Source organism: Musca vetustissima, unplaced genomic scaffold, assembly GCF_032173495.1.
Source record: "Musca vetustissima isolate MV318-11 ecotype Yass unplaced genomic scaffold, APGP_CSIRO_Mvet_v1 utg210622, whole genome shotgun sequence".
Classification (NCBI taxonomy): Eukaryota; Metazoa; Arthropoda; class Insecta; order Diptera; family Muscidae; genus Musca; species Musca vetustissima.
The window spans coordinates 27,204-37,887 of NW_026882227.1; positions in this window are offsets into that span (position 1 = coordinate 27,204).

A 10,684-nucleotide genomic window follows, 5' to 3' on the forward strand; every position below is an offset into this window, starting at 1 on the left:
CAGAATTTTAGATATAATATTTAGGTAGTGTTTAATAGAATTTATGCTTTTGTCAAAAGCGCATTCCATCCCTTGAAATTCTGCAGTTTTTTAAATATCTGTCAAAGCCGGTTGGAGTACTTTCTGAATTTAAAGATAGAAGCTTAATTTTAATTAGTTTCCATTTTTATATTGACTGTATATATCTTGTATGCCACATGTACCAGTCTATCATTTATAAGACACGGCAGAAAATTAAAATAAAAGTTTTAGACTACTCCGATACACTGCGTCCAAAGTATTAAAATATATTTGACCCAACACAAAAACATGGATTATAAAACACTCATGTATGATTATGGCATATTTATATTGGCGATTATATTTCAGACAAATATGTTGTTAACACCAGGCCAATAATGAATGTTTTTATATAGTTTTCAAGAAATACAATTTCAGTATCTCAAAATTTTCAAAAATTCACACAAATAATTGCTATTCAAATTTTACAAAATATCCTGATAATTTTCTCCCAAATTTTGAAGGTCTTAAAAGTTGAAATGTTTTTCATGCAATTTTATTTAATGTTTTTTTTATTATAAAAAACAAATTAAAATTATATTCTTTGTTCCAACATGAGTTTTTAAATTAAACATTTAAAATTAAAAACAGAAATTGATTATATGTAGAATAAAAAATATATTTTTCTAAAAATAAACTTAAAAAATCAATAAAAGGTAAATATTAAATAAAAACAAATCACTTACACCACCTTAAATTTGAAAACAAAATCAAACTCTTGCAAACAATACCTATACAATTAAAATAAATTAAAGTTTATCAAGAATTTTATAAATACATAAATGTAATTGTTAAACAAATGCAACAACAGCAACAAACAAAAGATCTGAGTGTATAAAAAATACAAAAAAAAATTACAACTAAACAAATTAAATGCATTGAGAATTATTCTCTAAATTACTGTCCTGTTATTGCAAATTAAAAAATAAAAAATCTATAGGAATTTTGAGATACGAAAAAAATTAAAAATAAAACTACACCGAAATAAATTGTAAAAACAAAATAATGTAGTCGCAATACAAAAATAAAATCTAATAAAAGTCACACAATTTCTCATATATAGACACACACCCATATACCTAAATTGTTGCAATGATAATTCGGAAACAAATATTAAAATAAATATATTTCAGAAATTTACTATCACCGAAAAAAGGATAACATTTAAATTTAATAAGTTTAGCTGTTAGAAAAAACAAGTAATAAATCTTACGATATTGATGGGAGAATTTAGTAAAGAAAATTTATTGTACGTTGAACAGAGACGAAATTTCTATAAAATGAAAACAATTAAAAAAACACACAAATCAAGTTTTTGCTCATACTGTGTAGTATTATTAAATTCAAAATTAAACAAACAAATAAACTGAAGCAAAACAAAAAGAAATGAAAGGGAAACAGTAATATAATGAAGAGATTAATTAATTATTTTAAGTATGAAGAAAGAAATAAATAAAAAAATATGAATTATAAAAAAACAAACAACTTTTTTTTTGAAGAAGGTACGTTAATCAGGATATTTTTATGAAAGTTTTTACTATGGATCTTAAAAATGTCGATAATCTGACAGGATAGGAGCATATCGGAACAATGTAAATAGAGATTTACATTTAAAATATATGCACAAAGACATAATACCCTATACCACAGTGTGGTAAAGGGTATAAAAATGTAGAAAGTAATACGATAGACACATATTTACATTAAAAAACGAGCAGTTTCCATTCACACAATCTATTAAAATTGATTAATTTCAAATTTATATATATATATATATATATATATCAGATATAATTAGGTACGATTTCATGCGAAATAATATAGCTTCTATATATAGCTTCGTCAGTTTTATCAACCCCCGGCCTTCCAAATTACACAAAATTTTGCAATTTCTATGGCGTGTGTCAAATTATATAAATTTATATTGATTTCACCCATACATCACTTATAATGCGTTACACTTTTTTCTAACAAACACATTTTCTGGTCCCGAAGTTTTAGGACATATTTTTCATACAAATCTTTACGGAGGAATTTTAGCATTATAATTTGAGACTTATTACGAAAAAGGTCGTACTATGGTCCGGCATGTTATTAATAAACCGGTAAGGAAAGAAGGCCGACAATATGATACCCTTCATCACTTTGGGTATATTCAACAGATGAATCCGAAGAAATGTCGCATTTTTGAAGAATCAGTAAAATAAAATTGGATCCATAAACATGTCATTCTGCAACCTATACTAAATTGTTCATTTGGTCAGATATATATTTGATTCTTACAATGGGACAAAAATATGTAAATTAATTTAAAGCAAATATCAATGAGACACCCGTTGATTATTTCGATAAATATCTGATAAACATGAGGAGTTTGGTGCACCATTTACTTAAAATCGGACAAAAATATATATAAAAGCTATATCGAAATCTGTACCAAAACATAGCACACATCATTCTAGCACAAATTTTTTGCAAATAGAAAGGTATATAGGGACTTTGATACACCATTTACATTAAATCGGACAAAAATATATATTGGAGCTATGTATATCTGAACGGATTTTCACGAAACACACATCACTCTAGACATTATTCAGTACGCTATGCCAAATTTCGTGGAAATCGAAAGATATATGTGGACTTTGGTGCACCATTTACATTAAATCGGGGAAAATATATATAGGAGCTATATCTAAATCTGAACCGATTTTCAGGAAACTTAGTGCACATCATTGTTGACCTAATTCAATACACTGTGCCATGCAAAATTTCGTTCAAATCGAAAGATATATATATATATATATTAAATCGGACGAAAATATAGATGGGAGCTATATCTAAATCTGAACCGATTTTTCGCAATTTCAATAGGGTTCGTCCTTGGGACCAAAAAGTGACCAATGCCAAATTTCATCCAATTCGGATCATAAATGAGACTTGTACATGGCTTACAACTTAACGTGGACAGACAGACGAACAGACGGACGATTGTGAAAGCGACGACTTAGAAAGTGATTCTATGCATATTCTCAAAAGGAACCATGTGTCTATCTCGTTTCCTTTTGCCTGGTACAAACATATGCACAAGGACATAATGCTCTGTACAACATGGTGGTTAAGGGTATAAAAATATATTTAGCGCCACCTATTGACCAATGCTACTTAGAGTCCACAATCCACTCGATACGAATCAGAGGCATCTATATTTGGTGTGTATAAAGATGTACTAATTAAAAGGTTGTTGTATTTGATGTACGTTGAGGGATCGGTTGTTGAATTCAATAACTATTCACTGGGGCTCTCGATGGGCTAACATAGAAAAGTAGTTCTGCCATAAATTGATAGATGGTTCTCAATGTTATCACTAAATTTTTATACCTTTCAAGAAGTTTTAGTATAATGTACTAAGAGTTTGCTTTGTACTAGAACTTTGCACCCTCTGTTGGCGATTAGCCATACTAAAAATCTCGTAATACTTTTTTAACTGGGTGTAGATTTACAGTCGCGAAAACGAAAATAGCACTATTGTATATAAATATCATTACAACAGTAAATATCATGTATTGTTTTTCGGATATGTTCAAATGAAAAATGTTGAATTTGTCATATAATTAAAAGTTTGGATGGTACCTTTGGTAGTTAAGTGGACCCCCTATTTTACCCTACAGGCAAATGGACGCTCGTTGTATTGCATATAACTACATAAAGGTTTAAAGAACAAGAACGTTTTGATGCTGTTTTTCCAATTCTAAAAACCCTTGATTTCCTATCACTGGAACATCCGAATCCAAAAATTCGAGCGGTATAAACTAGTATTATTAACAACGCACAAAAATTAACAAATTGGCGGACACATGAAAATTGTTTTCTTCGAAAACCGCTTATTTCCGACCATAAACGATGTTAGAAAATAAGAAAACTTTTGACCGATTACATTTCTCTTAGTTTATATGATAGCTATGCAGTTCAGAATAACGTTTTAAATTGGAGGAATTATAAAAGGAATTATAAAAATGTTTATTTTGGTTGCTTTGGACGCTAAAACAGAAATTCACGGTTATTTTTTGTAAATCGGGGTATAATTTGTTTACAGATATAATTTGTAAAGCAAATTTTGAAATAAAAGTTTTAAAAAGTTCAGTTGTTTTTTTATTCGAGTTGCGAAAAAGGTATTCAACAAATAAGAAAAAAAATAATAATAAAAACTGTGGAGACTTGCGGCCTAAAAAAACAGTGAGCGGAGCAATACAGTCGGACCGGGACGACCATATAATACCCTACAAAACTACGACGAAAATCTAACTTTCTGCGGATCTATATTCTAAGCCTAGGCAATATTTCGCGATATTTGTACCCTCTTCACCGATTATAAGTGTTATGTCCTCACATGTGCGCTCATTTGGGTCTGGGATAGCTCTTCGGACTCAGGGGAGGTTCTCAACCCATCCAAATAAGCCTCAAGCATAACATCAAAATTTTATCAGGAACATTCAAACACTTTACTCTACATGGATTTATCTAAAAACACACACAATTACGAACACGGAGAACATCCTTATGAGAAACCAGAGTCCTTGGTGTATGGACCCTTCACTCACCCACCCATCCTTGGTCCATGATTTTCCTTCAAATCCCCATGGACCCCATTTGCTCCAACCTACCCCCACATCCCTTTTACCACCGCCAATTTCCTCCCTATTAATTTAATTTACTCCATATTCATCTTTCTCTTTATAACATTAAAATCCAAGTCGTTTTTATTATATGAAAATATATATCTAAAGTATCAAAAAATATCATTAAAAGTTCGACATAATCATAATTGAAGAACAAAAACAAAAAAACATTAACTAGAACCTACAAAGACTTAGTATAGGGTCATGGTCTTCAAATACGACCTATATTTACTTGACACGAAGTTCCTACCTAAGTGAGCTCAATTAAGTGGAATATTGGCCTTTAAGTTAAGGCTACTTTCAAATATAACCCCTAACTTCTCTTTGCAAGGATCTTTACACTTTGAGTTTAACACAAAAATTATATTGAAGAAAATTAAATTACATAAAGTCAACACAAAAAAATATATAACATTATAAAAACACTAATCCTAAATTCTTATGCTAAAAATGGTCAAAAAATTAATGATATGAAATTATTATTGATCTTTTGCTGCTACTATGTTAAACTATGGGTTTTTTTTGATAGTGGCCACAATCCCAGATGAAGTCAAATTCTTCAGCGCTCAATTCGGTTTTTGCGCATAAAATATGGATTGCTTACCACTTCAGTTCATACAAACTCTTCTCCTGATGTTATACCTTCATCCAGGTGCTCGACAATTTATCCTGTTGTGGATTCAATAGATACCGTGGTTTGGCGAAGTTTCCTATTTAAGGGGAATACACAATTTTTTGTTAATTTTTTACTTCGCCAGAACCTAGCATTTATGATGCTTTCTATTAGTCAACAAATCCACTTACTTTTTAATTTTTAACTTCACTTGTTTTTAGTCAAAAGAAAATTTGTCTCTTCACAATATCATATTTGGTTAACTTTTACTTGTTAGTTTTTCTTTTTCATCCACACCTGAACGATAATATTGCCAAACTGGATGATTTCCCATGAATCTCCCTTTTTATACTCGGGCCATTTTCTTCCAAAAATTTCTTTTTATATTTACTAATTTATCATATAGAATTCTCAGAAGCCATCAAAACAAAACTCGTATGTTTTTTGCCCAACACTACCAACAAATGCCCTTGTTGTTTTATTTCCTTACGGTCACAATATTACACCAAGTATTTTATAAATATATAAAATTAAACTTCATCCTTCTATTTCAGGTGATGATACTGGCTAAGGGTAATGTCATTGTTTTGGCAATAATCAACTCAATGTGTTTTTTTTTTCTGAGACCGACAGCTTGTAATGGAATACCATAGGGTACTCACATTGGCATGACAGTCGTTTGGTGCTCTATTGATTATAGTTAACCTCCCGCAACAAAACTCCGGAGATGGCGAACCTGTGATGCCATCTACGGTGTGCGGAGGTGTATTTATTAGAAACACTGTAGTGTTGGTTTCTTGTAGTACGAGGTGAGGCCCAACGTGGGGAACTCCCACACCCTGATTCGTATATAGCCGGGCATATCAAATTTGGGTAAGTCTTTAGTGGAGTCTATCTATCTGAGTATTTTGTATTGTTGTTTTATTTCTGTAGGTATCTCCAGTTGCGTATAAATTTTTGGACCAGTGATATAAAGCCCGTTGAGGGTTAATCAGCATGACTTCGAGGGATATTCGAAATGATGGTAAGTTGCGTTTTGTTTTTTTTTTCTTTTGGTATATATAGACATGTTTTAAATACATACATATAGGCAATTTCCACCCCAATTAATAAATAGTTAACTATGTGAGAACATTTCACATAATTATCTATAAATTAATTAGATAAGTCAATATTTAAATGAAGAGTTGAATAATTAATTACTTAAATAATTAAAAAAATATAATTAGCTAAATAATCAATTAAATAAATCATCAATTAAATAAATATTTATCCTATATTGCACGTACTTCCCTATTTTATTATCACAGTCATGTCGATTTCTATATCACAGTCTGGTCTTATCTCTTGAGGTCCTTGGCGTGAGCCACACCCAACGGCCGGCCTTGAAGGTCCTCAAGCTCGTACATATTGTTACCAATTAGTTTGGATATTCGGCATTTTATAAATTTCCGGGCGAACTTAGCGTTAAAATTTTTCTGAAAATCGCTTAGCTGGTAGTTGCGACGAAATACTTCCTGACCAGGAGCAAATTTCGTTACCCGAACCCTCTGATTGTACCTTTTTGCACTCATTTCATAAGCCTTGTGTATATTTTGCTTAATCTTTTCCCTAATGAGTTGTAATCGGTCACTTGAATGCAAATTTAAGATTTCATGCTCCGACAAAGACTTTAATTTCCTGGCTAAATTGTAGTCTGTCCCCTTTGTGTACATATGGTAGCCGAATAAGGCGAAAAAAGGCGTTACTCCAGTTGCCGAATGGACGGAGGTACGCAAGGCGCATTCTATTTCCGATAAATAGAGGTCCCAATCTCTATGGTCATTTTCTATGTACGCTCTTATGGCCGCCAGAACGGACTGGTTTACCCTTTCAGAGGCGTTGGATTGGGGTGAATAAGGAGCAGTTTGCATGTGTTTAATTTTATACGTGGTAATCAAGTCTTGGAATTGCTTGGAGGTAAACTGAGCCCCGTTATCACTATGTATTATCTCGGGTACTCCAAACTTCCTAAAAATTTCTTCTACGAGGAATTTTACAACATTACTGGCGGTGGCCTCCTTCATAGTTTTCAGAAAAACGAATTTTGAAAAGTGGTCTACCACAATAAAAACATACGCATTCCCACTTTTTGATCTTGGATATTTACCCAAAAAATCAATATACAACTTTTGGAATGGGCGATCAGTTTTCACCTCATTTCCAATTGTTGTTTGTGTATTATAATTCGCATTTTTGCTTTCTTTACACGTAGTGCACCTTCCCACGTACTGCCGTACCTGGGAAGTCATGTTGGGCCAGTAAAATTGTTGTCTCAGCCGGTTCAATGTCTTTGACATTCCACCGTGAGCAGCTGTAGGAGAGTCATGAGCTTGTTGTATAAGACGATGTGTCAAGGATTCCGGCACCCACAGTCTCCATTCATATTCGCTACAAAACTCAAAATTATTTGGGATTATCTTTTTGAACACCTTTCCATCTATGATTTTCAAATCTGGTAGCCTATCCTTGTTTTCTTCTATTGTCCTTTTAAGATCCTCATATTCCTCAGTTTGGAATTCATTGGCGTCGATATCAAGTCCCAGGTCCATATCGATTTCTTCAATGGTGGGAAGTCTCGATAAGGCATCGGCAACAACATTGTCTTTTCCCTTTCGATGCTCTATTTCGAAACGGTAATGTTGCAACTGAAGTGACCAACGGGCGAGACGTCCACTCAAGTCCTTCAAACTCATTAGCCATTGTAGGCTAGCATGATCTGTTATGACCGTAAAATCCATAAGTTCCACATATGGGCGGAATTTTTTTACGGCCATAACAGCCGCTAGACACTCTTTCTCCGTGACACTATAATTTTTTTGGCTTGAATTCAGTTTCTGTGAAAAGTATGCTATTGGATGTTCCTCACCATTGTCACTTAGTTGGAACAAAACCGCACCAATGCCATACTCAGAGGCGTCACACTGTATGTAAAATTTTCGACGAAAATCAGCGTGTCGTAGCACTGGTGCTGAGGTTAAAGCTTTCTTTAAGCTATCAAATGAAATAATGGCTTCTGGTGTCATATTAAATTTTTTGCTCTTTTTTAAAGTATCAGTCAGCGGTGCGGATATGGTAGCGAAATCTCGAATAAATCGGCGGTACCATCCTGCTGTACCCAGAAAACTGCGAACTTCTCTTATACTTTTAGGTATGGCTATCTTTTTTATGGCCTCGATTTTATCAGGATCTGTTTTTAAAGTCCCTCCACCAATAATAAAGCCCAGATACTTTAGCTCTTGAAAACAAAACTGCGATTTTTTGAGGCCAATTGTTAAATTGGCGTTCTTCAGACATTGAGCGACTTCTTTTAGTAGCAATAAATGTTGGTCAAAGTCGCTAGATATCACCAATAAATCATCGAGATAGACGAAGACGTTTTCTCTCAGCCTGCTGGGTATGACCTTGTCCATTAAGCGACACAGCCTCTGCGCTGCGTTGCATAAACCAAACGGCATAACGCGAAACTGGTACAAAGGTCGTCCAGGCACAGTGAAAGCTGTATACTTTTTACTTTCTTCGTCTAACTCTATTTGCCAAAATGCAAATTTTAGATCTACGCTACTAATAAAATAAGTTTCGTCTATTCGGCTAAGTATCCCATCAATGTTTTGTAGGGGATAGGCATCTTTCTCAGTCAATTTATTCAATTTCCTCGCATCGAGGCAAAATCTATTTTTCCCGGGCTTCCTTACCACTGTGGTTCGGTTGCTCCACGGGCTTTCACTTTCCTCAATTACGTTTAGTTCTATCATTTTATCTATTTCATCATAAGTTATCTGTTGGACAGCTGGCGACATAGGATAGTTTCTGTCCTTGAACGGTACAGCACCTTCTGTTAATTTAATGGTGTGTTTTTCTAATTTTGTCAGACCTAACCCCTTTTCTTCGAAAGTATCGAATTGTTTAATTACTTCCATCAATCTTATTTTATTTTCTTCTGTTAGTTCATGTGGTTTTAACCTATACTCCTCACTTGAACTTTTAACAGTGTTTATTACTTTCTCCATGTTAATTTCGGAGACATCCAAGATTTCAGGAACCAATTCAAACTTTCGCCAAAAATCTATACCCAAATACAATGTTTGCTCCAGATCAGGGCATAAATATAAAACCATTTCTTTCGGTTCATTTCGGTATTGTACCTCACATGCTATTTTCCCAATTATTCTAAATTTCCGTCCACTAGCAGTGGTAATATTATTGACAACTGGTTGTATATCCAGGTCTAGGTCTTCAACTAATTCCCGGCACCCTTTTCCGAGAAGGCTTACGGATGCACCGGTATCTAATAGTCCGCATATTTGTCTGTCTTTGATAAAAATATCGGCATATAATCTTGGATCGTTTATGTTCGAATCCGCTCGATCAACTGCCTCTACCATAAATCTATTCAGTTTCCTTTTTTCCACCGTTTTTTGGCGAATCTTGAGTAGGCGCTTAGGTATTGAGAATTTATTCGGCACTTCCGCAAAAATTTTTGCTTTCACTTTTTCATAATGTTTTTCCCGATCTGTCAGTGGAATATAATGTCGATTTCCAGCCCAATTACAACTTTTGTTGGCCTCGACATCGTGGTCTTTCTCCACATCTTTATCGGGTTCTTGCGGTACATTGGATTTATGTTGGCTTAATTCGCAGGGTTCTCTGCCGGACGTGACTCCCCCGCCTTTTCCACGCCCCTCCTGTGGTTTCCCGACTGACAGTTCGGACATTTTGGAGTGATGGTGTTAGGCTTGCCACATCGGTAACAAAACAATGCCCTTTCGGTAGATGGACAGTCCATAAATAAATGACCTGCTGTTCGGCAATTCCAGCACACAATGGTTTTATTAGTCTGATTTATTCGCATTGCCGAAACGGCTTCTGAGACTTCAGATTGAGGGCTTAATTCTTCATAGACAGTATCATCGAAGACCATTTCGTTGACCTGTCTAATCGGTCTTAGATTTGGTGGCATAGGTCTTTGGTCCCTACGTGGAAAATTCTTCTCTGCGTCTTTGCACTCCACTCGAAGCATTTCTACGGTCGATATAGCCATTGGGTAAATTACCATTTTTATATGTTCCCTTATATTTGTTTTTATAATTTTGACCATGTCGTCGTCTGTAATCGGATGAGCTAAGCGGGATCTAAGCTGTCCCATAGCGTGGAAATAGGCATCCACGGTCTCATTGGCCATCTGCTTCCGATCAACTAAATCCCTCATCGCTTCAAACGTTGACTTGGTATTTCGATACTGCGTTTTTAATGCATCTTTTAATTGTATCCACAGTGTGAATTTTCGCATTTT